This window comes from Salvelinus sp. IW2-2015, linkage group LG17, assembly GCF_002910315.2.
Source record: "Salvelinus sp. IW2-2015 linkage group LG17, ASM291031v2, whole genome shotgun sequence".
NCBI classification, from domain to species: Eukaryota; Metazoa; Chordata; class Actinopteri; order Salmoniformes; family Salmonidae; genus Salvelinus; species Salvelinus sp. IW2-2015.
The window spans coordinates 30,975,577-30,992,111 of NC_036857.1; the positions used below are offsets into that span (position 1 = coordinate 30,975,577).

A 16,535-nucleotide genomic window follows, 5' to 3' on the forward strand; every position below is an offset into this window, starting at 1 on the left:
TTTGCAGGTGATTACACTAAATCATATACATTAGCATGATTATGAGTACAGGCTATGCCCTATAAATATAAATTCATTCAATTATTCACACCCAAGGGAATTTCGGATAGTGCACAGGAAAAAGATAGGCCCTACTTTACTTATTCTCAGTGGTTAGAATGGTTGCAGGGCTGTGGCGGAGAAGCATTTACCCTGGACAAAATGTTTTTGTCCAGTCTACCGTGCACCTGGCAGGCTACACACCAGGAAACATGATGTTTTGGTGGAAAAACGGGCCCGAGGGTGCTGCGACCTACGTGTGTTGGCTTTGACTGGGCTACTGTAGACAAGTACTGCTGGACAAGATGTGGGTGGATGACTGGATAGCCTGGGTATTGAGAGAAACCAGTGGTGTGTGTGTGTGTGTGGTGTGTGTTGTGTGTGTGTGTGTGTGTGTGTGTGTGTGTGTGTGTGTGTGTGTGTGTGTGTGTGTGTGTGTGTGGTGTGTGTGTGTGTGTGGTGTGTGTGTGTGTGTGTGTGTGTGTGTGGTGTGTGTGTGTGTGTGTGGTGTGTGTGCGGCACATGTGCACGTGCGTGCGTGTGTGTGTGTGGGCATGTGCGTGTACGTGCATGTTTGTCAATTTTACTTTTTTCTTGTGGCTTTCAGCTCCCAAATCTTCCAATAGTAAGTAGCAGAGGAGGCTGGTAGGAGTAGCTATAGGAGGATTGCCTCATTGTAGTGGCTAAATGGAATGGTATTAAACACATGAACCATATGGGAACCACATGTTCCATTTATTCAATCCCAGCCATTAAAATGAGCCCGACCTCCTATAGCTCCTCCCACCAGCCTCCTCTGGTAAGCAGTTTGTTTGTAGATCCTGCAGATCTGTATTAGTGCTTTGGACATTTGTTTGATCACAACTTAGTGTAAGTGCACAGAATTAGATCACAATGACACCACAGCATGTCTAAATTATCTGGCCACTCTTAGTTACATATTGGACAACGTTCAAAGTGAGAGAGCCGAGGAAACGGGGACCTGGTCCTCATTTACAGGCAAAACAACACTCTGAGCGCCAGGACCTTGGGCTATGCTATTCAATATAATCAATGCTAATGAATCAAAGATTAAAACAAGATTAGGTGGAGATTAAAAAGGGAAACAAAGTCAACCTCACAATCACAATTTAATGTTTCCCTCACTAGCATTTCATTAATCGTGTGACCCATTGGCCCACAGGTTTAACTCTGACACACACCAAATGCATGACACCCTGAGTCAAATTGTTGGCAAGTCCTGCATCTAGTATCACTATGGTGTGTGTGCTCGCGCGTGCATGTGTGTGTGCATCCGTGTGTGTGCATATGCACGTATGTGTGTCTGTGCATTACATAATCTTCTGGGTTTGGCCCTTTCTGTCGGTACTTCTGGAATCCTCCACATTTTATGCTGCTCTTCAAAGGAATATCTTAATATCTTACATATGACTCTAAAATGGCCCCCTCCCCATCACACAAACACAAACACAAAGAGATCCCTCTCTAGGCACACAGGCCTCTGATCAGTCAAGGAAAATCTCCCCAAGAAATCTCCTGAATTTGATTTTGTCAGCTCATTAAGGCATTTAAGCATGATGTCGTGTTGGTTACTGGCTCTCTTGGAAATATACAGGGCTGTGCTGACAATCATAAAATGGAAAGAAAAAACAGAGAACATTTTCAGAGCATGGACGGGGAACGTTATCCTGGATCTAGTGGATTATGACAGTCTCTATAAAACACATTTCTGGCATCATCTTTAACACGTTGCATAAATTGGTTTGACAGACATTGTGCATTGTATTATGCACCGATGGTGTGCATTCATGTACATTTCCCTTTGCGTGCATGCGTGCGGGTTTGTATGTTTATGAACCACTATCAGTCTTTGGCATTGGTACTTGTTGACTCAAAGCACACAAGGCCTTTCAGTCCATCGCCAAGCTTACTCTAATCAGTCTTATAATTAGTCTAAACCATCAACACAACACTGGACATTACAATTGCAATCTGGTCTGGACTGTTGTGGCCACAGTCCAAACGGAGCCAGCTCCTTCTCTCGCACACATCTGGGATCCATCACCATGTGCTTCCTTGCATGTGGTAGTGTTTAAAAGAACTCTGTCTTGACGCAGTGAGCAGAGGCAGCAAGGTCTTTCTCACTTTCCACTGCCAGCCATTTATCAAAGGTGGTCTATCTCTGCTTGTTCCGACCTGCAGCAGTGGAGTGGCAAGGTCTGTCTTTGTAAAGTCCCCCCTTTACAGGAAAAGCAGACTTCCTAGGAGCCATAGCACATTATTAATGTACACATAGTAAAAGTGGGAGTTGTGAGTCATGCCATCGTGATGTGCTGTGCTTGGCCACCTCAAAAAAAAGAAAAAAGAAGATACTTCGGGATTTTGCCAATAACATATTTGATCTACCTCTCCAGAGTCAGATGAACTTGTGGATAAAATTTTTATGTCTCTGTGTCCAGTATGAAGGAAGTTAGAGGTAGTTTAGCGAGCCAATGCTAAATGCTAGCAGATACCCATAGACTTCCAGTCATTGCGCTAATGCTAGCTAGCAACTTCCTTCAAACTGCATGCAGAGATATAAAAATGGTATCCACGAGTTCATCTGACTCTGGGGAAGTATATAAAGGGCCTCATTGACAAAATCTCGAAGTATCCCTTTAAGATCTGTCTGCTCCGTTCACCTGTTCTGATCCAAGGACCCAGATTAACTGGCTGCATTGGCCTCCATTGATGACAGGGGGAGGCATCCATCCCAGCTCCAGCTCTAGCTCCGGTCTTAAATCAAGCTGCTTGCCGGAACCTACCGTACCGGGGGAAACAGATATTTTACTGTCCGGCACTCTGAGTTCACAGTTTGAGGGGGCAGGGAGAGAACATGTGTGATGCAGTATCAGTAATGTGAATTGGACCGAAGGCCCTTGTAATTACACATTTGGCAGAACACAGCACAATTACATGAAGAGCTCAAATTCTATCTTGTGAATAGGGTGAGTGTGTCCATGCGTCTGTGTGCATGTCTTAGATAGATAGATAAATAGATAATGACTGAGAGAAGTTGAAGAGAGAGATTATTTTCACATAAGCATTTGTCTGTTGTGTACTTGTTTGCGTCTTTCATCCATGTACAGTATATCCGGTATTTCTGGTTACTTCAGAGAGTACACAGTCTGAAATAAAAAACAAAAGCCCTATATCACAGATTGATACAGACTTGCAGAAAATCAACTTACAACCAAATATCCAGGACACATAGGTTTAACAGTGACATAAAGCTGATACCCGATCAGCACCAGTATCAGTCAGCAAGGGTGTGTGTGTTTATTAATGTGCATATCTGCTTTGGGAAACGTTATGTCACAGTGAGCTCAGCTGTCCAAACAATCCAATCATTTCACCTGTGCTTCATTCATGCATCATATGCATGCAAAAGCCCAATCGTGTGAGGTGTGTTGGAAAGAAATAAAAGCATTGCTTCACCATCACACCTCTTAGCATTCAGAATGTGCTGAACAAAGAACTCTTAGCATTCATAATGTGCTGAACAAAGATCTCTTAGCATTCAGAATGTTCAGAATGTCTAACAAAGACCTCTTGGCATTCAGAATGTGCTGAACAAAGATCTCTTAGCCATTCAGAATGTGCTGAACAAAGACCTCTTAGCATTCAGAATGTGCTGAACAAATCTCTAGCATTCAGAATGTGCTGAACAAAGACCTCTTAGCATTCAGAATGTGCTGAACAAAACCTCTTAGCATTCAGAATGTGCTGAACAAGAACTCTTAAGGAAAATGATCTGCTTATAGTAGCTATATTCACTTAATTCTAGTGTAAATGCTGCTGATGTTGAAACAGCCAGAGATTGAAAGTGCTTGTTTCCACATCCAAAGTGGCAAAGAGTTGAGTAATGAAGAGAAGGTTCAGCTCATAGTGAGCAGGGAAACATGCCGAGTGGACTCACTGGACTGCCACAGGGAGCTGGGCGCGTGACTGATGGGTCATAGGGTTAAGCAAGGTTAATGTAAAAACAATTAGATGACCCAGGTATTGTGCACCAAAATGATAAAGCTACTACATTATGCCAAGTATTTTACTCTTACTTAGAAAGAAATGAGTGAGAGAACAGAGAGAAGAGAGAGGAGAGAGAGAAGAGAGAAGAGAGAGAGAGAGAGAGAAGAGAGACGAGAGAGAAGAGAGAGAGAGAGAAGAGAGAGGAGAGAGAGAGAGAGAAGGAGAGAGAGAGAGAAGAGAAGAGAGAGAGAGGAGAAGAGAGAGAGAGAGAGAGAGAGAGAATAGGGTTAGTAGTGTTGAGATGACAATGTATTAAATTAAGGTATTTTCAGTCTAAAGGGAGGTGATATCAGAGCTGGACAGAGGCTGTCTGCCACACTCAAGCCACATACCAAACCAAAGCACTTGTGATAAAACTCCATGCGTGCTATGGTCAGATTACTGTACATGGAAAATAGAGCTCCTTGGCCAAGCAGCACCAGTGGTGATTTGGCGTAAAAAAACTGAAGCATATGCAGAAAGTATCTCATACTTTACCTACAGTAAAATATTAGTGCATCTTTGATGTCATGGGGCTTTTTTTGCTTCACACTGGTCCTGACGAAGGTCAACAGCTGTCACGTTCCTGACCTGTTTTCTGTTTGTTTTGTATGGTGTGTGGTCAGGGCGTGAGTTTGGGTGGCAGTCTATGTTTGCTGTTTCTATGTTGTTTTGGTTGCCTGTATGGCTCTTAATTAGAGGCAGGTGTTTTGCGTTTTCCTCTAATTGAGAGTCATATTAAGGTAGTTGTTCTCACTGTTTGTTTGTGGGTGATGTCTCCTGTGTCAGTATGTTACGCCACACGGACTGTTCCGGTTTTTGTTAGTTCGTGCGTTATGTAGTCTGTTTCCTGGTTCATGCGTTCTTCACGTTGTATGTAAGTTCGTGTCCAGGTCTGTCTACATTCGTTTATGTTTTTGTAATTATTCAGTGTTTGTCGGTGTTTTTTCCGTTTGTCTATTAAATCAATATGTATTCACAACCCGCGTCATTTTGGTCAAATCTCCTGCTACTCCTCTTCGGATGAGGAGAAGAGGAGCCGTTACAGAATCACCCACCCAAACCCAGATCAAGCAGCGGGTTAACGGACAGCCACGACAGCAGCAGTGGAAAAGAAGGATTGGACATGGGAAGAGATCCTGGACGGAAAGGACCCTGGGCAGAGCCAGTGAGTGTCGCCGCCCCAAAGCGAGCTGGAGGCAGCGAAAGCGGAGAGGCACGTTATGAGGAGGCAGCACGGAAGCAGGCGAGGCCCGTGAGTAACACCCAAAAATTTCTTGGAGGGGGCTAAAGGGGAGTGTGGCGAAGCCGGGTTGGATACCTGAGCCAAACTCCCCGGGCTTGCCGTGGAGTAAGAGGCGTCGTACTGGTCAGACACCGTGTTATGCGTAAAGCGCACGGTGTCCCCAGTACGCGTGCTTAGCCCAGTGCGGGCTATTCCACCTTGCCGCACTGGGAGGGCTAGGTTGGCATCGAGCCGAGTGCCATGAAGCCGGCCCAACGTATCTGGTCTCCAGTACGTCTCCTCGGGCCGGCGTACATGGACCAGCCTTACAGGTGTGTCCCCGGTTCGCCTGCATAGCCCAGTGCGGGCTATTCCACCTCGCCGCACTGGCAGGGCTACGGGGACCATTCAACCTGGTAAGTTGGGGAGGCTCGGTGCTCAAGAGCACGTGTCCTCCTTCACGGTCCGGTATATCCGGCGCCACCTTCCCGCCCCAGCCTAGTACCACCAGTTGCCGACACCACGCACCAGGCTTCCAGTGCATCTCCAGAGCCCTGTTCCTCCTCCACGCACTCTCCCTATGGTGCGTGTCTCCAGCCAGTGCCTCCAGTCCGTACCGCGCACCAGCTGCTCTCCGTCTCCTCCCTACAGAACTGCCCGTCTCCAGCGGCGCCTGAACTGCCCGTCTGCCCAGCGCACCTGAACTGCCCGTCTGCCCAGCGCGCCTGAACTGCCCGTCTGCCCAACGCGCCTGAACTGCCCGTCTGCCATGAGCCTGCAAAGCTGCCGTCTGCCATGAGCCTGCAAAGCGCCAAGAGCTACAGAGCCGTCCGCCAGACCGGATCAGCCAGAGCCTTCCGCCAGACCGGATCAGCCAGAGCCTTCCGCCAGACCGGATCAGCCAGAGCCTTCCGCCAGACCGGATCAGCAGAGCCTTCCGCCAGACCGGATCAGCCAGAGCCTTCCGCCAGACCGGATCAGCCAGAGCCTTCCGCCAGACCGGATCAGCCAAGCCTTCCGCCAGACCGGATCAGCCAGAGCTTCCGCCAGACCGGGATCAGCCAGAGCCTTCCGCCAGACCGGATCAGCCAGAGCCGTCCAGCCAGGACCAGCCAGAGCCGTCCAGCAGGACCTGCCAGAGCCGTCCAGCCAGGACCTGCCAGAGCCGTCCAGCCAGGACCTGCCGGAGTCCTCAGCCAGGACCTGCCGGAGTCCCTCAGCCAGGACCTGCCGGATTCCTCACCGGACCTCCGGAGTCCCTCAGCCCGGACCTGCCGGAGTCCCTCAGCCCGGACCTGCCGGAGTCCCTCAGCCCGGACCTGCCGGAGTCCCTCAGCCCGGACCTGCCGGAGTCCCTCAGCCCGACCTGCCGGAGTCCCCAGCCCGACCTGCGGAGCCTCAGCCGCCTGCCGGAGTCCTCAGCCCGGACCTGCCGGAGCCCTCAGCCCGGACCTGCCGGAGTCCCTCAGCCCGGACCTGCCGGAGTCCCTCAGCCCGACCTCCGGAGTCCCTCAGCCCGGAGCGCGTGCCCTTATCCCGGAGCTGCTGCCCCTTATCCCGATGCTGCCCCTTCATCTAGGTGGGTTTAGTTGGAGGTCATTGGGAGGGGATACAGAAGCGGAGTGACTGATGGTGGTGGGGGACAGCGTCCGGAGCCTGAGCCACCACCGTGTCAGATGCCCACCCAGACCCTCCCCTGGACTTTGTGCTGGTGCGCCCGGCGTTCGCACCTTGAGGGGGGGGGTCTGTCACGTTCCTGACCTGTTTTCTGTTGTTTTGTATGTGTGTGATGGTCAGGGCGTGAGTTTTGGGTGGGCAGTCTATGTTTGCTGTTTCTATGTTGGTTTTGGGTTGCCTGTATGCTCTTAATTAGAGGCAGTTTGCTTTCCTCTAATTGAGAGTCATATTAAGGTAGGTTGTTCTCACTGTTTGTTTGTGGGTGATTGTCTCCTGTGTCAGTGTCTGTATGTTACGCCACACGGGACTGTTCCGGTTTTTGTTAGTTCGTTCGTTTTATGTAGTCTGTTTTCCTGGTTCATGCGTTCTTCACGTTGTATGTAAGTTCGTGTCCAGGTCTGTCTACATTCGTTTATTTGTTTTGTAATTATTCAAGTGTTTGTCGTGTTTTTCCGTTTTGTCTATTAAATCAATATGTATTCACAACCCGCTGCATTTTGGTCAAATCCCTGCTACTCCTCTTCGGATGAGGAGAAGGAGGAAGCCCGTTACAACAGCATCATTCACTTTTAGCCAAAAACATGGTTGATTCTGCCAGGAGGCTGACACTTGACTGCAAGTGGATCTTCCAGCAAGACAATAACTCCAAGCACACATCAAAATCCACAAAGAAATTGTCAATTGAGTCTGCGGACTTGAACCCCATTGAAAACCTGTGGTTTGAATTGAAGAGTGCAGTCCAGTGCAGATGACGGATATCAAGGATCTGTATGGAGGAATGGTCTAAGATCCCTCCCAAAGTATTCTCCAATCTCATAAAACATTTTAGAAAAAGCTTCAGTGTCATTATCCTCGCAAAGGTAGGGTGCTGGAGTACTGAAAACAGGGGTGCCAATAATTTTTAGATTTAGTTTTGTTGCTTGTTCAACAAAAGCTCTTTCTCTGAGCAATTGTATTAGTACAAAATAATATAACTTTCACATTTTTTGGAGCATGCAATATAGCTCAGTTCCGGTTTTCAGGGTAAATGGAAAGAGAGCCTGTGACGTGACTTCCGCTTTTGGACACTAACAAGGCAACACATCTTAACTTAACTGGTTGAACAGTGCAGAAGAGAACCTCCCCCAGACTGTTTTTTCCATTTCTCGTCAAGACCAGTACGTAGGGCAGGGATCAGCAACTAGATTCAGTCGTGGCCGATTTTTTTTTTTTCTTGAGATGATGGTCAGGGGGCCAGAACACAACTACAATAATTTATAGACTGCAAATTGACTGAAACATCCTCATTTCAAATCTTGCTTACATTTGTATACAATCACATATATTTCTCTATTATCCGTAGGAATACTTTGGAACAGATTTCCAAAATGAAAATCACTTGGAGCTGATTTGCTGGCGTTTTTAAAGTATTTTATGTCCAACCATAAAAAAAAATACAATATTATTTTTTGCTCAGAAAAATTGGAGGGCCTAATATGGACCGCGAGCCACCAGTTGTGGAACCCTGATGTAGGGTATCTAGTTAAAGGTGTTTATTTTACGGCTGCTACGTTAGGTTAATTTTATACACCATTTTTTTGCTCATCTTTATAAAGGGTTCCAATAATTATGGACCAGACAATATATGGCAGACCCAATATTTAATTTGGAGAGGAGAAACACTGTGGGCATAGCAATTCATACTGTAGCTACTAAAGAATACATTTTACAGATTGCAGCACTGGGGCATTGTGACTTCTAAAACCGAGCCAACATGCTGGAGGGACTGGAATGTGGTGGTTGTTTTAGGATCCCAAACTGCACAATGCCTTGGCGTGGGTCTCTTGTGGTGAAGCAAATGTTTTCAGACACCCTGAGACATGCCCTCAGTGCTTTTTCCGCCTGAAGTCACCTAGTGGAATCGATCAAACACTCTGTCAGCATAAAGTTATTAAGGGAATACAAATGCAAAAAATTTACTGAATTACTGTGAAATGTTGAAACAGATCCATTGAATCAGTGCCCTGTCTCAACTGATCAACACATCTCTTTTATACCCAGGTGCCCACAACTGAAGATGAAATTATGGAATCGGCATACTGAACATACCATACCTCCCCAAGCATTTCAACCAAAGGAAACTCTAATAAACGAGTGCAACAAAGAGAAGGAAAAGTTAAACAGAAGCCTGTCTTATGAATGTGTTCCCTCAGCATTATCTCTTTACTGAGAGTGCTTTTTCTTTTACGACCGTTAGATCTGAGGACATTGTTTTCTCCTTTCTTTGTTACTTGAAACCCCCCTCTGTCCTCCCTCTTCCCTCCTCACTCCCTCCCTCCCTCCATTCCATTCTTGCAACAATATAAGTCTGTTTACCATCTCGCCAGAGCCCGAGTTGTTCGGAGGCCCAATTTTGAGATTCCACCACAAATTATATGGTGCCAGTGAGCAAACCCATGTGTGTGTGTGTTTCTATGTTTACTTTCACATCCAGAGGCTCTTGTGGGGCAGTCAATTCTGGCACAGAGTCCTTTCACTGTCATCAGTTGGGTTTCTTTCCTCCTGTTTTCAACTGCATATAATGTTCTTTCTTCTTTCCCTCTGTCCCTGCTGTGTCACTTAATATCTCCATTACAAAGACAAAGCGAGCGAGAGAGAAGAAAATATGCCGCTTGATACAACAGCGACAGTATTCTTGCAGGGAAGAACTGAAGTGCAAATGCAACCCAAATGTGAATGTACTGTAACTAGAGAACTATGGAGTGTCTTTTATACACTGAGCATACAAAACATTAGGAACACCTTCCTACTATTGAGTTGCAGCCCATTTGGCCCTCAGAACAGCCTAAATTCGTCGAGGGCGTGGACTCTATAAGGTGTCGAAAGCGTTCCACAGGGATGCTGACCCATGTTGACTCCAATGCTTCCCACAGTTGTGTCTAGTTGGCTTGTTGTCATGTGGGTGGTGGACCATTCTTGATACACACGGGAAACTGTTGAGCGTGAAAATCCCAGCAGCTTTGCAGTTCTTGACACACACAAACCGGTGCGCCTGGCACCAACTACCATACCCCATTCAAAGGCACTTAAATATGTGGTCTGCTGATTCACCCTCTGAATGGCACACATAGTCAATTCATGTCTCAATTGTCTCAAAGCTTAAAAATCCTTCTTTAACCTGTCTCCTCCCCTTCATCTACACTGATTGAAGTGGATTTAACAAGTGGCATCTATAAGGGATCATAGCTTTCACCTGGATTCACCTGGTCAGCCTATGTCATGGAAAGAGCAGATGTTCCTACTGTTTTGTACACTCAGTTGCACATGAGGTGTAACAATATTGCGTTCATATTGTGTCTTGACCTGTATGAAGCGGTCTATCATGTTGCAATATGTAACAAAACAGTAATAAACGCATACTGCCAAGTTTTCTCCTATCTCCCATCTGTTTGCATTGTGGAGAGACCAGACCAGTCTGTTAAATTGTAACAGATACTATGGACTATTGAAACGGGTCAGACTTTCCACATAGTCTTGCAAAGGGGGATGGTATAAAGGATCTGGTTTACAGTGTGATATTCTCTGCTCCTCTTTGCACACTGATATTAAATAGACAGTGTTGACCACATCATGGTTAGGTAAGCATTGAGAGAAGTTGTCCATTTAAATAAAACAGTAACAGGTGTGCATGCATGCGTGGCTGTGTTTGACTGTGTGTGTGTGTGTGTGTGTGTGTGTGTGTGTGTGTTGTGTTGTGTGTGTGTGTGTGTGTGTGTGTGTGTGTGTGTGTGTGTGTGTGTGTGTGTGTGTGTGTGTGTGTGCATCCCTGTGCGTGTGGATTTCGGAGAGAGAATCTGTGTTTGTGAAAGCAAAAGCCTAACCATATGGAGCTTCAGACGGTAATGTGATATTCTAAACTCAAGGAAGAGAGTCCCTTTGTTTTTATAGGATGAATGAAAACATTGAACGGTGCACAGGAATGTGGAGAAACCAAAAGACGAAGAAAACTCAAAAGCTGTCTAAGAAAAAACACAATAAAACACAGCTCAAAGTAAAAACGTTAAATTGACTGAGAAATAGCTTAGTGACGGGATTTCATTTCTGTTGGAAATGTATGTTATCGTCATGGTACCCACTCTGTGTTTTTTTTCTGCACTCATTACTTTAAACTAAGTGTTTGCTGGTACTTAAAAAGTCAGTCTATTGAGCCCAGATCCTGCTGTGCTGCACATGGGTAAGGTGAAGAACTCTGTCATCAACCCCACAAACGCTTTAATATTGCCCCTCTGGATTGGATTTGTTGATAGCTTTTTGCCAGTGCTGTTATTCGTATTTTTCGATGTAGCTCACATAATCATATTATCCCTTGCCTTTAATGAATAACAGCAAGTGCATAGTTAATAGATTTCAAGTAATGAAAATGATTGCCCTTTTCGTGACGACAATATTATTACCTTAAATTGCATTACACTAGGAAGTGTTGGGGTAACAATGTCCTCTTTATTGAACAATGCATGTAGAGGCTCACTGCTGTACAGGGAAACAGCAAACAAACACAACCAGGAAAACATTATATGGCCTGGTAGGACATTGGAGGTATTAGTCGGACGTGGTAACCAATGGAGCACTGGAGCCTTGGTCGATGAGTAACTCAAATATGAATCAACAGACTGAATTCATTGAACATTAATTCAGACGAGTAGACTACAGTGGTATTGCCACACAGCATTTGCTTCCATAACACAGCTTGACACTATATAAACTTTGATGGCCCTGTTTAATCAGCACTAGACTCTGAGATACAGTGTCTATCCCCAGCACATAAAGATGGACTTTGTTAAACCCTTCTGCCCCTAACTGTGTATGCTGTTCTCTGTTATGTTGCCATCACCCAATCAGGGAGCAGCCATCATAATAACCAACCAAACCAGAGACTGGTCTATAAAAGCCTCCTCATTGACACTGCTGATTTGCTCCCTCATTCATCCTTCAGCTGTTACACGACACGCTTTTGTTTGGTCCTCACGGCAATGTCGGAGTGGCATTGACTAAATACAGTAGTCCTCACAGGGGCCTGTGTGTGCAAATCCTCACAAAAGATTTACAAACACATCATGTCATTCTCAAGTCCCACTTTTATGAGGATTTGACTGTACTTTTACACTCGCCACTGATAAATGTTGCTATTAAACGGAAGCTATTTGAAGTGCTTTCTGTTAGTCCTATACACCGAGCAGGAAACCATGGCCTCTGAAGCACACATCGTCAGGGTAAACTCAAATCAAATCAAAGTGCATTTGTTACGTGCGCCGAATACAACAGGTGTAGTAGACCTTACAGTGAAATGCTTACTTACAGGCTCTAACCAATAGTGCAAAAAAAGGTCATGTTTTGGCTAATTTCAGTGGTCGACAGTTATTTTATCTCTCTTCCCATTACAATCTCCCCAGCACTGCTACGGTATCAGGAGTGGCGACAGTTGTATTAGAAGTAGTAGTAAAGGAACAGGGTTACACCCTTATCTGCAAGATCAGGATTTGCCTGGTGTAATGCACCCACTACTATTTAACATCTCCTAATGCAAAGAACATGGAGTCCTCCTCTCTAGAGTCTAAGACGAAGATAAATGAGTCCTAATCAGGATCTTACCTAAGGCTGGAAATGTAACGAATGTCTTAATTGTGCTATATTTTGCATGAGGATGAGGCAATTAACATGAAGGAACAGTTTGTGCCACATGCAGTTTGGAGGAGCAAATTTGCTGTTAATAATAAAATAAAATAAATTCAAATCATGTCCTCTGAGCAGGGTTAATTGGACACGTAGAAATGGTTTCTCATTAGTGTGATATTAAACATACTGACCTTAGACCTACACTTCCATTCAAAAGTTTGGGGTCACTTAGAAATTTCCTTGTTTTTGAAAGAAAAGCAATTTTTTTGTCCATCAAAATGACATCAAATTGATCAGAAATACAGTAATAATGTTGTAGGCAGACATTGGCCTTCTAGGCCTATGTAGATATTCCATAAATCTTCCGTTTACAGCTACAATAGTCATTTACAACATTAACAATGTCTACACTGTATTTCTGATCAATTTAATGTTATTTTAATGGACAAAAAATGTGCTTTTCTGTTGAAAACAAGGACATTTCTAAGTGACCCCAAACTTTTGAACGATAGTGTAGGTGTCCCTCTACTGTACCCACCTACATGTCTCCATTAGAATAACTGTTTTCAGCTCAAGGGAAACCCATACATATGAGTTCCCCTTGAGCTGAAAACAATTATTAAGAATCACCAATGGGAGTATGACTAAACTAAGGCTAAAGCCACAATGGCAGGATCAAAACAGCACCAAAACAATCCTCTTTGAGGATGACCATCTCCATCTCATATGTGGGTCAGATCAGTTTATTGTTGAAAAATTTATTCATGCTTCCTTTCATTTCTCCCTCCACACCTCTTATCAGAACTGGCACAAGACAGGGCATGCTTCTAGTGTCTGCCACGTGCTCCACTGCTACAGTACAGCACACAATGTCCACACACCTTAAGAGCGGAAGCAGGCCAGAGAAACAGAATTACCCAGCAGTTTTTCAATATCAATTCCATATCTGGATATGTCAACAGCTATCCCTCTCTGTGAGCTGACAGCGAACTCCTACTTACGATCAGTGTAATCATAGCCATGATGGCAGGGCTATTACTAAGGCGGCGCTAGGCCAATTGTAATAGCTAAATTATTCTTCACAATCACAGGCATTCTCATTCCCAGAGACCTGAAACCCTTAAAAGTTTTGAAATATTTTGATTTCAGAGACGATTATAAGCTGACTTGAGGCACACAAACATATCTCAACATAATGTACAAACTATTTTCTTTTTACTCTGGGGTATTCATCAATACGCCTCATTTGGTCTGGCTGATAAAGAGTGTGTACTCTCTTGTGTAAGACTTGTGTGCCATTGCTATAGCCTAATTCTAGTCCCAATGGTAAATATTATGTCTTATTTGCTTTGTACCCTAACGACATACACTATAACGCAAGCACGTTTCCCATTACAGCTGGCTGGAGCATCACTCCACCATAAGTATCTATACTTAGCCACAGAGCCAAGACCCGTCATGGAGAGCTAGCCCTGCTGATCCAACCTGCTGACCCAACCACCCTGCCTGCCTGCCTGCCTCCTTCCCTCCCTGCCTGTCTCTTTCACCCACCCTGCCGTGCTGCCTGCCTATCTTCCTGGCTCCTCTCCCCTTGTGTTTCTGGCCTGGTGTCAGTGACCCGATGGAAACAGCCCTGTGCTTGCCAGCCCCCATCACCCTGCACAGCAGTGAACAGTGCTGCTGATACCCCACCTCTTCCATATTAGCTGAGCGTCACACCGCCGCTGTGCTGTCCTGCTCTCCGTAAGGACGTCATCACTGCTGCCTGTCAGCTGTCAGGCCTGACTGGGTGCACATGACTCAAGTTTCACTTGACTTGGACCAGTGTTGTCGTGACAAACCACTTGAGTTTTTATTTGGTGTAGTGACATGGTATTTGAAAGAGAACATTCCCTTCAGGGTTTGAACTGTTGTCATTGATTGCTATGCTATTGTGCTATGACATACTGTGCATTTTAACTTGTGTTCTGTAAAGCGTACCTGTTCATTTTTGGATGCTTTGAAGGCAATCCTGGTATTTCAAACAATTATACTGGGCATTGTGGACACGTTTATATATTTTTATTGTGTGGTCTAGTTCCCAGAAGGAATGAAAAAAAAGCACCAGGTAATTCTAGTACAACTATTAAAAGAATCAACTTCAAAAGTTAGTAAATTATTCAGTTACTAGGAGAACTCCTACAATAGTTGTACATATCCATTTTTTTTTTTTTTTAAACCTTTATTTAACTATGCAAGTCAGTTAAGAACAAATTCAAATTTTCAATGGCGGCCTAGGAACTGCCTTCTTCAGGGGCAGAACGACAGATTTTTACCATGTCAGCTTGGGGATTCGATCTTGCAACCTTTCGGTTACTAGTCCAACGCTCCAACCACTAGGCTACCTGCGATTTGGGCTGATCTGGCAGGAATACGGCCAAAAACAGTACGTAAGTTTGACTAAGACGTACAGCTCGTTTAGGAGTTCACCTTTCAACCTATCATTTGCTCACTGATTTTCTTGATAATTTGAAGTCATTTTTTGGAAGAATAGTGCTAGAATTAGCTGGTTGTAGATCGACTTTCGGAAAATGGTATGAAAAGTTTGCTTCAATGGTGAAACATCCCTTTAACCCTGAGGTCATAGAACTTTGTATGACAGAAATCCATCTGCAGAGTCAAAACAGTTCAGTTTAGGAAGAAGCCAATACACTACCAACACCACCAACTCAACTCTCTCCACTAAGACAGACATTTACTGTCAGACTGTTTTAAAAGTTATCAACTCGTACTGACACTTTGTGTCACTTTACTCAGGTTTGTTTTATTGACTTTTCCTAATGGTGGTCTGTATTTACAGAAAGCCTAGCCACTGACGAGGACAAGAGATAATTTGACCTGAGATCCAAATAATTACCTTCATTATTGCAATTTTAAATAATTTTGTTTAATGGCTTCCAATAAACACTTGAATTTCAGTTGGAGCCTGGGGTGTAAGGAACCACATATGACTTCCTTACAGTCACGTCCTGCGGCCTACGGGTGTGGCAGCCCACTTAATACCCACACTACTTCTGGACAGAGACACCAGTCAACCTGACACTCACAGTCTGTCTTTCAGAACTTCTAGGGCTGCAGGGCTGCATCATGAATGGTACTCCACCCCATTTCTCAAACCCCACAATCTCTCTTAAGTAACGCAATGATATCGGATACATTTGCATGTTCAATGTGTCAAATAATGCATTTGCAACTTATGTGGTTCTATTCTAATAATGTTCTATTTCTATAAATAGTTTTTTGTTCAGTTATTTCACCATCTGGAGAATGCTTCATAGTCACGTGCATGTTACTTGTACAGTATGAGCATGTCCCCATACATTCAGATGAGATCCATAGTTTGATCAACCCTAATCAGATAATGAAGTATACGCTGAGTGTACAAAACATGAAAAACACCTGCTCTTTCCATGACATAGACTGACCCTTATTGATCACATGTGAGGTTGAAATAATATCATTCTCCTTACGTGCAAAGATGGTGATAACATGTTGCAGTATCAATGTTTCCTCCAGTGGAATTAGATCTACATCACATCTAAAAAGCCCAAATGCAGGACAAGGAAACGATTTTTGCAGGACATTCGGAACAGTGGACAGAATAATTTTTCGGGTGGCAGGTTAATGAATCACATTCAAATGGCTGTATGAAGTTCACTGCCTGTTAAAGGGGCCATCCTTAGTTGCACCATACATTTTTGGACTTATAAATGAATGATATGAACCCATTGATTCTTGAAGAATATAACGTATAATTCCCTTATGAGCTTAGTACAACTGTTGTACCCCATCAGAACCCAAAATAGTGTGGTTTTTGGATTTGAGTGGTTGCATTTCTTCAGCACCATCCCTCAGC

The 16,535-nt window shown here is 44.6% G+C and overlaps 1 long non-coding RNA gene across 1 annotated transcript; it reads right to left on the reverse strand.

Annotated features, from left to right (window-relative positions):
- Nucleotides 1-1,156: 1,156 nt before the first annotated feature.
- LOC111977122 (uncharacterized) lies at nucleotides 1,157-16,335 on the reverse strand. Its single transcript, XR_002878992.2, has 4 exons — nucleotides 16,150-16,335; nucleotides 3,141-3,206; nucleotides 2,721-2,839; nucleotides 1,157-2,300 (listed from the first exon to the last, which is right to left on the reverse strand). It is a non-coding gene; the product is annotated as an uncharacterized lncRNA (long non-coding RNA).
- Nucleotides 16,336-16,535: the final 200 nt, after the last annotated feature.